The sequence below is a fragment of the Cydia pomonella genome, chromosome 9, assembly GCF_033807575.1.
Source record: "Cydia pomonella isolate Wapato2018A chromosome 9, ilCydPomo1, whole genome shotgun sequence".
Classification (NCBI taxonomy): domain Eukaryota; kingdom Metazoa; phylum Arthropoda; class Insecta; order Lepidoptera; family Tortricidae; genus Cydia; species Cydia pomonella.
Window position 1 is genome coordinate 14823848 of NC_084711.1, and position 15033 is coordinate 14838880.

At 36.8% G+C, this 15033-nt stretch overlaps 1 pseudogene; it reads left to right on the forward strand.

The window, feature by feature from the left end:
- Positions 1 to 576: 576 nt before the first annotated feature.
- On the forward strand, positions 577 to 14890 carry LOC133521461 (putative fatty acyl-CoA reductase CG5065; annotated as a pseudogene).
- The last annotated feature ends 143 nt before the right edge of the window (positions 14891 to 15033 follow it).

Sequence of the window (15033 nt, forward strand, 5' to 3'; positions counted from 1 at the left end):
GCAACTAATCCCGAGAATTGGCGTAGGCACTAGTTTTATGAAAGCGACTGCCATCTGACCTTCCAACCCAAAGGGTTAAATAACTAGGACTTATTGGGATTAGTCCGGTTTCCTCACGATGTTTTCCTTCACCGAAAAGCAACTGGTAAATATCAAATGATATGAAAAACTCATTGGTACGACCCGGGGTTTGATTGAACCCGCGACCTCCGGATTGCAAGTCGCACGCTCTTACCGCTAGGCTACCAGCGCTCGAAATTAAAGCAAGCTGCCTAATTAAAGCAACTAATACATAATATACGCAATGTAGCTGCAAAATTTCCAATGGAATTCATTCTTAAAATATTCATGTACTTTTGCAACTGCAGTACACCAAATTAGTGTGCGCACTCGTAGCTCATTCGCCTGTTTTGGACACATTTTTAACTTGTCACAGATCTTAAAGTTCTCACTTATACTGGTTCGAGCAGCATATTGAGAGATGGTAATACAGAGCCGCTGCGTAAGCGCAGCGCAGGTTGGGCTGTTGTCGTTATACAACCGAGTTAGTTGGCGCGTACGACGCTCCTCGTACACGACAACCGCGCCAGCGTTCAAACGAGAAATAGCGGTCGCGGGTAAGTTTTTCACTTTCCTTTAACTAGTGAATCAAGATTTAAACAAATATATAATATTTTAAAATGTGGTCGGTAGGTATTTGATTTTAATCATAATTGTAGGTTTATAACGAAATTAAAGTACTATTAAGTGTTTTTAAACTAGTTCTGTCGCGGTGTATGCATGTGATAGTTGAATGTTTGTGTTGTGTTACGTATTGAACATTACCGATAGGTGTGCAATTAACTGCAAACTACGTTATAGCCTACCTATAAAATAGTATTTCACTCGTATTATCCCCTTTTGAAAGAATGGGTGATAAGTAAGCAGCGGGATACAGGTTCAATATATACCGCGAGAATATTAACAGGTAGATTACTAAGATTACTATACTTTCATTAATAGATAGGCAACACTCCATAAGTCCTTTACCAAACCAAAATTTATCATACACCGAACATGCTTATCGTGCGGGGTACGTCTTGAAATGTCGTCATGAGCAAATCCCTCCTGCCAAAACACACAAGAGGGGAAAGCCATAAAAAAAAATAGTCAACACTGAAAGTTCTTAGAATCATTCGGTCTATCTAGTATTTCAGGATTACTAGCAATTTCTGTTCTCGTACGACAGTGTACACGTAGAGTTCACAATTGTATCGCCTCTGTAGTTCTTTAACGACTTTAGCGACTTCCAAAGTTTACATAGCAGTTGTGTGGACAGTAAAAAGTCTGACAAGAAAGTTGCTTATAAGCAGATTGTGAGATTCTGATATTCCTCAGTATTCTATGCCATCAGTAAAACATCTTGCGTGAATGCGTAAAAAGAAAACTTTTATCTCAATGGGCCCCTCATTTCATACAAAACGTCTGAGGACCCAAATTTGTTCATATAAAGTGCTTCAGTAAAGTAAAGTAATCCTATCGTAATGAAAACTTGCACACGTGTTCAGGTAGAATTGAGACAACCATTAAAATGACGGCCTAGTTACTACAGTTTTCTCTATTCCAATACCCCACGTAAGTGCCCAACAATCTCAGTGACATAGTGCAAATCGCTTGAATGAAATCAGGCCAATAGCAAATGACCAGGACATGACTCGCGAAAATGAAGAAAGTGCCTGCAATACCTGTTTCCTCAACTGAGTAAGTTTATACGACACAAAAGACAATTTTGTTGTATATCATCTCATTGTTAAGTGTAATTTATGTTAATTACCACCTTAGGGTCGTAAGACCTTATATTTTAGATTCGTCAGTACTACTCTTGATCTTTTAGAGTATGACATTATAAATAAGTCATAATTGATAGGAAATTGTTAGGCTTTTTCTTGCGAAATCTGCCACCAGTTATCGATTATGACCTTTATTAACAAAGTATCTTCTCTTCTATAGGAAATGTTTTTTGTAAGGAAACATTGAACTGTAGGCATAAGCTTCTAACTAATCAATACTTCCAAAAACAGCGCTAATAAGAGCAAAAGGATGCAACAGAAGAAAGCCTCCAACCATATGGATCGCTAATCTGTTTAAAATCGCATCGATCTCATATCCAGAGTAATCCAGACCAGAGCAGCGCACTACCAGTTTTGTAGATGTCGTGTAGTGGAGTAGGATGTCGGTGATGATGAGACCTATACTGTCCAGCAGTGTACGTTTTTCAGCTAATATGACGATAATCATGAGTTTTGTCTGTGTGCTCTATGTGTTATTTTAGTCTGTGATCATCTATAAAGTATAATTTTATACTTGTTTGAAATTATATTACAAGATACGTTTTAAGGAATTTACATCTTTTACAAAGTTCTTTGTAATGGAAAAAAATATATAGAACAATAAACAAAAGTGTACTTATATTTACCTACTTAATGACTACAATAACCTTAATTCCGTTAGCCATTTTTAATTTGCATCCTTCAATTAGAAGTCAAATTACTGTATAATAACCTATCGCTAGTGTCTATCATCGACTGAAGATTTTCCTTATGGTACAAACCTAGACTACATTGTTACTTTTTATTGGAATCTTAAGGTTATTGGCGTCTCAAACTCTATTTACAGTAGGTCCTTTGCTCGGGCCACATAAACTTTGACATTAAAATGTAAAAAATAAGTTTAACTAACTTGGGGCTTCTAGTCTAGACAATCAAGCGCGCAAGTCAAGCAGATCTACGTTATTGACTCTTGAAGTACGTAGAATGCAATTTCAAATTTTCAACTAACTTCTCGATATTTGAATTCTTGCCTGGAAAATTGAGGGAAAATAAAAATGAAACAGTATGTTAAAACGATTCTCAATGGCGTCTTTATTCAAAATGATTGTAAATCGTCATCAAACATCATCTCAAGATCATTTAATAGCCCGAAAAGTTTATGTTATTATTATTATTTTAACCATGTGGTGTCCGAGTAACTAGGCAAAATGCATTTACCTTAACAAATGATTACTATAGATGTAGGTATAATGTGTCTATTATGTTAAACTTTGCTAGCTTAGGTTAGGTAGGCTATTAGCCAGGGTAAGTCACGGCCCCTGCGGTTTTGAGTGGCATTGCTTTGTGAAGTGACATATTCATTTCCATTTCCATTTATTTATTGCGACCATGGTATTTACAGGATGTTCAATTAATTATAATTTACCAGTACATACATGGATCCTACTAGGGTGTAGCAATGTTACACTTACATCTACGAATATACAAATATTATATACAACTTAAATCATAGTATGCAATTTTTGAGACATTTCTAATCAAATTAAATAGTCTATTGTACTTAGCTATCACAGGCATTATTCACAGATATTATTATTACATTTAATTAGGGTTCAGCTTCTAAGAACTCCTGCAGTGTATATGGACACAAGTTTATAAGGAACAGTTTAAGTTTATTAACAAAGGAGTATATTTTACTTGGCCTGAGATACTTAAGGGGAGTTAATATATTTTTTTATTGCCATCGCATGGGGACCTTTATTTGACATATGAAGCCTAGAAGTAGCAGCTGCAAGCATTCATATTTCGAGGACGTAGGTTATGAGTTTGATAATTGGGGGCTTTATATTAGCAAATAGATTGTCATGCTTCCGGACGAACTTATATGTTTCTAATATATATAAAGCTGTAAGGGTTAGAATTTTGAATCTCAAGAAGTAGGGCTTGCAACTTATATCACTATTTAGGTTTGCTAGTACCCTTATACATCTCTTCTGAAGTAAAAAGAGTTCATTGACATTAACACTATTGCCACATAATATTATGCCGTATTGTAGCCAAGCCTGGGCAAAAGCATGATACGCTCAGATGGCTGTCTTCATATTTGTATTTATTTTAACGCGCATGTAACTCCTCTGGAGTTGGAGGCGTACATAGGCTACGGAGACTGCTTACAATCAGGCGGGCCGTATGCTTGTTTGCCAACGAGGTTGTATATAACAAAAAAATTGTCTAAGAGCATAGGCAAAACAAGATAAAGTTTCGGCTATTTTCCCCACGTGAGTTTTCCAGTTTATATGCTCATTTATATCTATACCAAGTAATGAGCAACTGCTTTTTAATTCTAGTTTGCAATCACGGTAACAGTAGTCAAGGTCTAGGGGCGATTTCTGGTGGGGTCTAAATTGGATTAAATTGGTTTTCCGTAGAATTATAGTTAAATTATGGTCTTTTAGCCAAGACTGTGTCCAATTTACTTGAAACTTCGTTGTAAATGCAATGCATGCAATATTTCGCAGTAAATGTTATGAAGTTGAAGCCTTACCACGAGTTTGACACTGACCTGACACTGACATATTCGCTAGCGTGTGGCGTAACTTACTTTTAATACATCTCGCTCGTACTGGAGTATGAGTGGTATCTATATGAATACGCCGCAATCCAATGGCGTCGTATAGTTTTTAAACTGCTGTGTCGCAAAAGTTATTATTATTGTATGTTTTATGTCATGTCGGTATGGTGGCTAAGGTTTATGAGTCTAAGTTGCCTGAAAAACGCATATTGATTTGATTTTATTCGCAAATCTGTTAGGTTAGATATCAAACCTCTTAATGTAGGCAAATAAAAATTGTGCCATTTACCTAATTGACCTTAAAAGCTATGAAGCAACGTCATAAAAGTTCGCAATATTTCGTCACGAATACGAGTATATTTATCAATACGACATGCGGCGTGACTAAAATATGTTTTTTTTATCTTTCTGAATGCGCCCCTTTAGTTTAAATATTAGTGCGTATATGTACGTGTGTGAACAATTCCCTTATTTTTTTTGGATATCCTCTAGTAGTTATAGCTGCCCAGACGTTAATACTTATAAAGACAAATGCAATATTTATTTGTCAAAATATAGACTCCAAATACATAATATAATGGAATTGGACACCTTTACATAGGTCTCTGAGTGGGCGGCTACACGATAAACCTACGACGAACTAACACAGGAACTGTGTGTGTAGGAAACATTATAGTTAGGACAAAAAGAAGAAGAAAAGATAATAGTATACCAACTACGTCTATTAACACTACCTGTACGAGAAGACAATTCACCACCACTACCACCAGGTCTGCAAAATTGTATAACTTCATCAATAGACAAATAAACACATTTAGACAAAATAAAAAATTACAATGGACTGGATAAAAAAGAAAAACTTACCAAAATATCGAAAACGTATTACTAAACATTGCTGAATTGAATAAACTTACATACATTATATACACGCAATAATACGAAAAAGAAAGGACATAATATATCAAACACAGGTACACCAAACTCATGGTTTAATATTATTTCAAGATATAATATTTTTGTAATAATTTATTGTTTCATTGGATTTTATTACAATTAAGATTTTTGTTGATCTAAGAAAAGAGCAGTACCTCTTAACACAGGTAACGATTTACTTAAAAAACAGGTACTAAATACTATATTTTATCTGTAAATTACTCTTGATTGAATAAATATATATATTTTTTAATAAAGAATCATTGCCTCCCTTAAGAGGCAAGACCAGTGGTCATTCCTCCATACCAACGTACTCCGTAGTTTTTGATGCAATGATTTTTATTATAATTTATAAATATCTGTGTCGGGTTGCGTTGCTTTTTTTTTAAATAAATAAATATTTGGGGACAATTTCACACAGATCGATCTAGCCCCAAACTAAGCAAAGCTTGTATTATGGGTAACTTAGGCGACGGTATAAATTAAATACATATTTATATGCATAGAAAAAACCCGGTGAAAAAATTAATTAGAAAAAGCGGTGGTGGCCGAGTGGATATGACGTCCGACTTTCAATCCGGAGGTCGCGGGTTCAAATCCTGGCTCGTACCAATGAGTTTTTCGGAACTTATGTACGAAATATCATTTGATATTTACCACTAGCTTTTCGGTGAAGGAAAACATCGTGAGGAAACCTGCATACATCTGCGAAGAAATTCAAAGGTGTATGTGAAGTCCCCAATCCGCATTGGGCTAGCGTGGGGACTATAGCCCGAGCCCTCTCGCATGAGAGGAGGCCTGTGCCCAGCAGTGGGACGTATATAGGCTGAATTATTAATTATTATAGAAAAAACCCATGACTCAGGAACAAATATATATGTTCATGACACAAATATATGCCCTTAAATACTCGGATTCGAACCCGGGACCATCGAAAAAAAATTAAGCGCTAGAGCACTTCAGATATCGCAAAAACGGCCTAATTGACTAGGCCGCAAAGAAAAACATGGTACTTATTCAAATCTGCTACCCAGGGATCGGAAACCGGTTTTTTTGTATGGGAACGAAAACGGTACTTTTTCGTTCTTTGTTAATTATTTCATTCCTAATCGGGCAATCTAATAATACGAAGTCGTTATCTAAAAACACAAGTGAGTCCTACATTTTGAGTATAAAATAAACCGAAATATATGGTTATTTCGATGTTTTTGCAAAAAACCGGTTCCGATCCCTGCTGCTACCAATTAGCCCAAGAACCAAATCTGTCCAACAGACGATTTAATTACGATTTAGATTTCAAAATATTGTTACGTTTGGCTAAGTTTTGGAGGACGAAACAGTCGAGTACGAAACCTCGATTTTTATGATTTTTACGAAGCATTTTTCGCCTAAGCTGCAGTTGTCCATATCGCACTTATCTTAGGTGTCGCCTCCGTCAGCGCGACCAACTTCACCTTAATTTAAAGCAAACCTTGACCATGATAACTAATTATTATTGCATTATAAGAAATCCTGGCGTTTTATAAGCGATTCGTTTACGCTAGATTTTGGTCCGTAGCAGTAGGGCGGTGAGGTTTGCGCAACCGTGTCACGATTTACCAGTTTGTGTGGCAAGCCGCAGGCACGCAGCTAGGTTATGTTGAGGGGATTCATGCCTAAGCAACCAGCAAAACTGGGCCTATTCCACATGTGCGAATATGGCGAGTATAGCTTACGCCATTCTTACGCATATTAAATTTATTTGCTGATGTAGGAATTGTAAAATTTGAGAGGGTAATTAAAAGTTGTGATGTTCAATTGCAATCAAATAATTCGTTCGTTAAGATTGATATTAAGTTAAAACAAGATTGCCTAACTTCTCTGCCAGCTCTCAAAAATTCTATTGCAAAATTTCGAAAATGTATTTTGCAAGTCGACCAGAAGGGCTCTTTCACAAGTATTGACTTACTTATTTGTAAAAACTACCTAAACATTCAATGTCTCTCCAAAAATCGTAGCTCAATTTGTTAAATTTAGTCATACCTACCTACTGCAAAACACATCGCAGCCATTTCTAAAAGACTTAAAAGAAAAGAAAGAAAAAGTCCCTTCCTCCCTCCCCCGAGAAAATACGATGGAAAATAATTATGCATTACATCTGTACATCTTTCATCAAATTAACCGCGCTGTGCACACCGACCGGTGCCATCCTAATCTGATAACAAACCTACTTGGAACTGTTATATTCAAGCGAACCTGCGAAATAAAGCTTTAAAACGATTATCAGGTGAAGTAATTTCGCGCTGGTATAAAAATATAGTACTATATTATATTTTATGACCGAGCGTCAGCGAAGGTCTCCATTTCAGCTTGGACAAAAACATTTCGCAATTCTCAAGCGATGCTCGTGAAATTTAGTGAGCAGGTTCAATGATTAATTCGTTTTTTTTTGGCAATTCAGTTTTGAATTTTTTTCTAAATGCCGTTGCCATACATTTATTGAGTTATTAGCTAGGCTCGCGAGGTCTACAGCTCACAGTCTGCAGGTAAAATAACAATTTAACTCGGGCCGCTGTGTGTGTCTTCCGATAGTTCTGGGTTCTGTTCATCAAAACAAGAACCAGATGAATCTTAGTTTTTATAGTGATCTGTAACAAATCATACGCGCGTGAATAAGGATCCCGTCGTAAGTATATGTGGTAGAACTGGTAGACCACATAATAAGCTAAACCTACAACGCAAATCGCCGTTAAACCGGCGAAGATCGCCTCACGCACGGCACAGATACCGGCGTTTGCGTCACTTGTGTTACAAAATGCCGCAGGAAATCGAATGCAACTTGCAACAACGCTTCCCTATTTGCGTTGCGGTAACGTTATATCCGATCATTAATCTTGAACTAAATCATGCGCCAATTTTTAAGTGGTTACGTTTAACTTTTCATAAATTAGCCAGTTGCATGAAACGCATAGTTAGTTAAGGTATTACCACCAGTCCACCAGTAAGTAGCGCTACCACGACTGCCTTAGCAGTGCCAACTGACATGTTCGCTAACGTCGTCGTAATATACGAGTAAGAGCAAGATGCATGGAAGTTCGAGGTAGCCATACTAGGCATAATTCATGCAAGACGACATTTTTCCCTGGATAGGTATGGTGATGTGAAGTTTATGGATATGTTTTAAATTATATTAGTTATTTGTGTATAAATATGGCCTACCTGTCTAGGGAAAAAATGTCGTCTAGAATAAATTATGCCTAGTAAAAAAGCAATTGTGACTTCAAATTTAACAAGCTTTGTTATTGCCTCCACAGATAAAACATGACGTCGGACATCAACGAGTGGTACCGAGGCCGCAAGGTCCTGGTGACGGGAGCCTCCGGCCTCATGGGCAAGGTGCTGATAGAAAAGCTTCTGTACTCCGTGCCTGACGTGGGCTGCGTGTACGCACTTGTGCGGAGCAAGCGCGGCAAGACGCCCGAGTCGCGGATCGAGGACATGTGGAAATTACCCGTAAGTTCAACAAGTGGTACCGAGGTCTAATTACAGAGCTATTTTCTGTGATGAGCACCCAATTCGGGTTTAGATTTTGAATGTACTCGCCGCGGAGTGTACCTATGCGCGGGCGTATCATCAGTCTTACACGTACTTATAGCTGTTGGGTCTAACACCTTAACATCAATCGCTGTTACAGTTCGAAACGAACTTCTAGTCCGTTAGTTTAAATCGTAAGATCTGTCAGTTATTTAAAATAATGTAATTAATGTAGGTAGTTTATTCTAGAAAAATGATATTGAAAAAGAATATGTAGCTTCCTACCAGGTGAGTAATAGTACATTGTGCAATGAGGGGGTAAATGAAATTTTGGATACGAGGGTGGTAATTCGCGACAGCCGCAGGCTAGAGGGAATAAAAGACCCAAGTTTACAATATTCTTACCCCGGAGTTAGGCACAATGTTTTTCATCACACTTGCGAGGAAAAAACTAAATTTTAAGCGAAATAATTCTTACATACGGTGACATATTAAACATTTGTCGAAGGCACAGACCTGTTCGGCATTCAGCCACGATTGAAAATTATGTAAAAATATTTAAAACGGCTATAAAATTAATGAAATTTTTTTTTAAAGATTTTAATACACAACTGGAATTTATAGCAAGTTGGGTATGATTATGTACTTTATGGAGTTTATTTTCCGTTACAGTTATTCTCAAGGCTAAGAGAAGAGAAACCACATGTGATGAAGAAACTGATTCCCGTGGCGGGAGACATCTGCTACGATAACCTCGGGATCGACGATCAGATGCTGAACAAACTTTATAACGAGGTAGGGATTGAGTTTCATTATTTTCATTAAGCAAGGATGATAGCAAAATCCTAGACCCTATAATTGTGAGAGACAGAATTGCGGGTGTACCTAAATAAAATCAAATGAAAAGCATACCATATTTTTGTACCTAATTTGTACTATTTAGTACCTCGTTTAAAAAAAATTTTACCTCACGGTACGTAAAGTTATCATCAAAAACAGGTCACCCGCCATCCTGACAGTCAGAATGGCGGGTGTACTTTATTACGCTATGTTCCCGTGGTTATTGATAAATTCTATAAAAGCCAAATTTTTGTACCTTTTTTGTACCTTCATATTCAATTATAATACGAGTCATTTTATTTGTGCTTTCCAAGTTTTACTCATTTTATATTTTGCTTTTTAAGACATGATTTACTGAGTTATTTGAACTTAACAGATTAAACATTAAAGGTACTAAATCCTGGCGTAATAAAAATAATTGTACCTTAGCGTTTTTTCTTAAAAATGAAATCGATAATTTGAATATTATAACGCCTGCAAAATTGTAATAGCAAGCAAAATATAAAATGAGTAAAACTTGGAAACCAAAAATAAAATGACTCGTATTATAATTGAATATGAAGGTACAAAAAAGGTACAAAAATTAGGCTTTTATAGAATTTATCAATAACCACGGGAACATAGCGTAATAAAGTACACCCGCCATTCTGACTGTCAGGATGGCGGGTGACCTGTTTTTTTGTGATAACTTTAAGTACCGTGAGGTACAATTTTTTTTAAAGGAGGTACTAAATAGTACAAATTAGGTACAAAAATATGGTATGGTTTTCATTTAATTTTATTTAGGTACACCCGCCATTCTGACTCTCACCTATAATTGGCTCTGTGTCAATATTTATGTTGTTATTAGCATAGTTATAGCTGTTGGTTCTCCATGTAAAATAAATAAAAATAAATAAATAAAATAAAATACGGTTCTTCCTTACCATGCTCATAAAGTGTGTCTTAATGGATGATAAGGATATTGTTTTAGCAATAGAATCCAGCATATGACCCTATTCGTTTTAGACCCTTTTATAATTGTGTCTTAGGCATGGGAATATATTGTTGATGCTAACCCTAAAGGCATTGCCGTGGATGTTTTTTACAACTTATTTTGTGGACCCTTTCAGGTATCAGTAGTATTCCACTTTGCAGCCAGCTTGCGACTAGAAGCACCGCTGAAAGAAGGCTTGGAGATGAACACCAGGGGCACACTGCGTGTCATCGAGATGGAGGAAAATGAAGAACATGGCGGCTTTTGTGCATCTCTCTACTGCATTCTGCTATCCTGACTACGAGAGAATGGCTGAAAAGGTATGATATCTTCATATTTAATGGGTAAGATATGTGGAAATCTAGTAGTATTTTGTTGGGAGCATATTTTAGTTAAAAGAACCGGTACATCCAGTCAAGAAATGCGATTATATAAACGCTATTACTAACTATAATTTGAGTCGCTGGACTTCAGCCTCGGATTTTGGTATTAAGAAAAGGTAATAGGGTAATAGGTATTTCCTAAGAGAGTAGAGTGGATTTATCGGAGCGGGCTCCAGGCTCCCTTAACGACTCGTGCCAAAAAGCCGGAACTACGCTGCAAGGATAATGATGTTAATTTTTCAACTGAATTTGGCTTAACCGTTTATAAAATAGTATGGTAAAATTATATTTTGGGGGTCAGAAATTGATACACCTTATCAGCAAGGCATTAATAAACAAACACGTCCTAATTCTAATAAGAATATAAATCGCTAAGAAACTTGTAACTTTTTAGGTACACGATCCACCCCACAACCCCTACGAGGTCCTTCGCGCCGCACAATGGCTAACCGACGATCAGCTGAACCTCTTAGCTCCTTCCATCATGAACATGCATCCCAACTCGTACCTGTACTCCAAACGACTAGCCGAGGCGTTGGTGCGAGAGGCTCATCCAGAACTACCGGCGTGTGTAGTTCGACCTAGTATAGGTGAGATATTAGCCAAGACGACCAACCTCACAACATCAACACTCATTCATCTGTCGACGTTGCAACTTGTGTACCTAATCGTTGAAATGTTCAACTGCCACAGGGTAATACCCTTTCCAGATAACAATCGCTATAATGTTGCTTGTCATTTCAGTGACGCCCTCATATAAGGATCCAATACCGGGCTGGGTGGACAACCTCAATGGGCCCATCGGCCTTATGGTGGGCGCCGGCAAGGGCGTCATCCGCTCCATGCACTGCTACGGTCATTACCACTGCGAGGTCATCCCCGTGGATATCGCAATCAATGCCATCATTGTGATCGCGTACAAGATCGGCACGCAGACGGAACGGTAAGGATAAGGACACTAAGAACTATTTACCAACTCCAGCTACGGTCATTACCACTGCGAGGTCATCCCCGTAGATATCGCGATCACGCGATCTTCGTCATCGGTACAAGATTGAATCAGTTCATTTATAGTTGCAGACTCTGTAGTTAAATCAACTCTCTATCACAGCTAACTTTTCATTCCAGGTCTCCAGAGCTCCCGGTCTACAACATAACGACTGGCGACGACAGAGACACGACCTGGAAGCAAGTGCTGGACAACGGCAAGGCGACCATCCGGAAATACCCCTTCGAGGGCCCCCTGTGGTACCCCGATGGCAACATCCGGCATAACAAATTCATACATAGCCTTTGTGTTTCTTTTACCATCTTGTACCGGCTTATTTGATTGATTTTTTGATGCTAATATTTGGACAGAAACGATTGTAAGTATGATTATCATTACTTAATCCAATTTTAGTATAGGTACAATTGAGTGGGTATGCTTGAAATAATGAAAAAACTACAGCTACAGATGAATGCATAAACATTTTTTTCTTACAAATAATTACTGCATGGAAGTTGCTTTTAAATTGTTATCGACACACTTTATTAATCTTCAAGTCCAATAAATTGATTCACCCATATCCTACGGACTACGGACCATACAGCTCTAAACATGTTTTACGCTATTATACCAGATGCATAAGCATGGCAAATACAATTTTATTATTTGCAATAAGTAGGTAAATCTCTGAAGCTCGTATAATTTTCTTACAGCATGGTTAGAATCCAGAACAGAATATCCGTCGGCCTCGAAGTGCTCCAGTATTTCACAACCAGGGAATGGTGGTTCGACACGAACAACTTCAAGGCTTTACCAAAGTCACTGAACTCTGTGGATTTCAAACTGTTCCCTATGGACCTGACCATTATTAAAGACGAGCCGTATATCGAGAGTTGTATGATAGGCGGGAAATTGTACTGTTTGAAGGAGAAAATGGAAAATCTACCCAAAGCCAGGCTGCAGAATAACATGTAAGTTCATCTCATTTAACGATATCTATTATAGGGTCTCTACCTGAACCTATGGTAGGAGAAACCTACCCTTTGTTATAAGTAGGGACCCCAAAATAATTAGTGTTTAATGTACGAATCAATTATTTTACTATTTAGAATGTCGAAAGGTCTCATAGATTAAGCAATTCCGAACATCATTGAATCGTTAACTTTGAATAGATGATTTCATCTTGCAAAATGCACAATCATTATGTATTACTGTTATTGTTAACTGCGATAACCTTATATATCGCTCTTTTTATTTACTCGAGCAATATATAAGGAAAACGGTATTTAATAACATGATATAAGACAGTACTGACTTGGAATGATGTACTGTATAATTGACGAGATTAATACTTTTGAACGAGTTTTGAATATGCTAAGTACCTGCACATATTTGACCGAATTTGGAACCTACTAGGTGTTTACGACTATTTAGTATCTACCTACCTACTTAAAGTTTCGGAATATATACCTAGGTATCTTTCGACTCTTTAATGTTAAATTGTTTCCACTGGCAGCATGCTATTAAAGCATAGCTTGATTCGCGCTTTAGCATGAACCTTCAACTGATACCTATTCATTCAGAATTCTACTTCCGCGCGTCTTAATATAATTATTATTGCACTATAATAGTCATATTAATGTGTTTATTAATCAACTGACACAAAAGTTCGTAAAGCAAATCGATCGACAGTGTTATTCCGATTATTTTGTTAACCCTTCCTTTGAACGCCACTCCTACTGTATGTGGAACGTCATCGTGAACCTTGTCGGAATGCACAAAGATTGATATTGGGCTGTCACCAGCCACGCTCGTCAGTTGACGTCTTTAGCGATCAAAGGGTTAAAGAAAACATTTGTTGTTCCAGTCTATGGGTGTTAGACAAGTTGGTGTCCGTGTTCTTCTACCTGCTGATAGTGTACTGGATCGCGTCCTACTTCGAGCCCGCACGGGAACTACTGTCCTATGTCCCGCTGGTGCGGTACCTGCCGCTCGTCGGGAAAGTCGTGTTTCCTCAATAGACATTAAGGCGAAAACATAGTCCAATTTTCCTCTCTAGATATTAACATTATAGAAAATATTGTTTCACAATTTTATACTAATCACAATAAATTGTTTAAAAATACTTTCTCTAATATCAATATCCAGGCAGGAAAATGAGGACTACGTTTGTATGGAGAAGAGGTCGCCCACTATCCTCTTAACCACTATTCATAAGAGTTAACGCTTCTTTTACCTAAAATGTTTTGATACTGGATAAATATTACTATAGAGGTGCCTTTAGGTTAAAACGGTAACTTTACTGACCCAAATGAGCTTGATACAATGATAACCGTTCATATCCATACAACTTATTTTGGTTTGTAACTGAAATGAATTTTGATGCTGAAATTACTTGAATGTAAATTGTATTGTTATGTAGATATTAATATGTTTATCAGATACTATTTTAGTGTCAAAATTAGGTAAAATTATAATTTTATCCAATTGTTGATAAAAAATTGACTTGCAAAAATGTGTGTAGTATTACATAAATAATTATGAGTAGGTAGGTACTCATGTTTATTTTAATATAGTTACCAATGTTACCATTTCCAATCATTTTGTAATTAATGTAAATACGTGTAACTACTTAATTTGTTTGTATATTTAATATAAGTATATAAGTTAGTTACAGTTAAAGTACTTTGTTTTTTTCACATTTTTTAGTGCAGCACATTAAATTGTGCGTGGACGTATTACGAAAACTCAAAGTTACTTTTACCATCAGCTTTAATCAATTTAATCATTATACCGTTTTATATCATTTAAGCGTAGTATTTTGCTAGAACACTATATATTACGTTTGTATATTTTGTAATAAAGTATTCAATTTATTGTTTTGAACATTATTTCATGGCAAACGTAAATAAAATAGCTTATTAACGAAACTCACATAAAACATACCTACATAAATGAACCCTTAAAAGCAATATACTCCTTTTTTGGGTCAGACGTGTTAAAATGTTTCGTAGATGTAT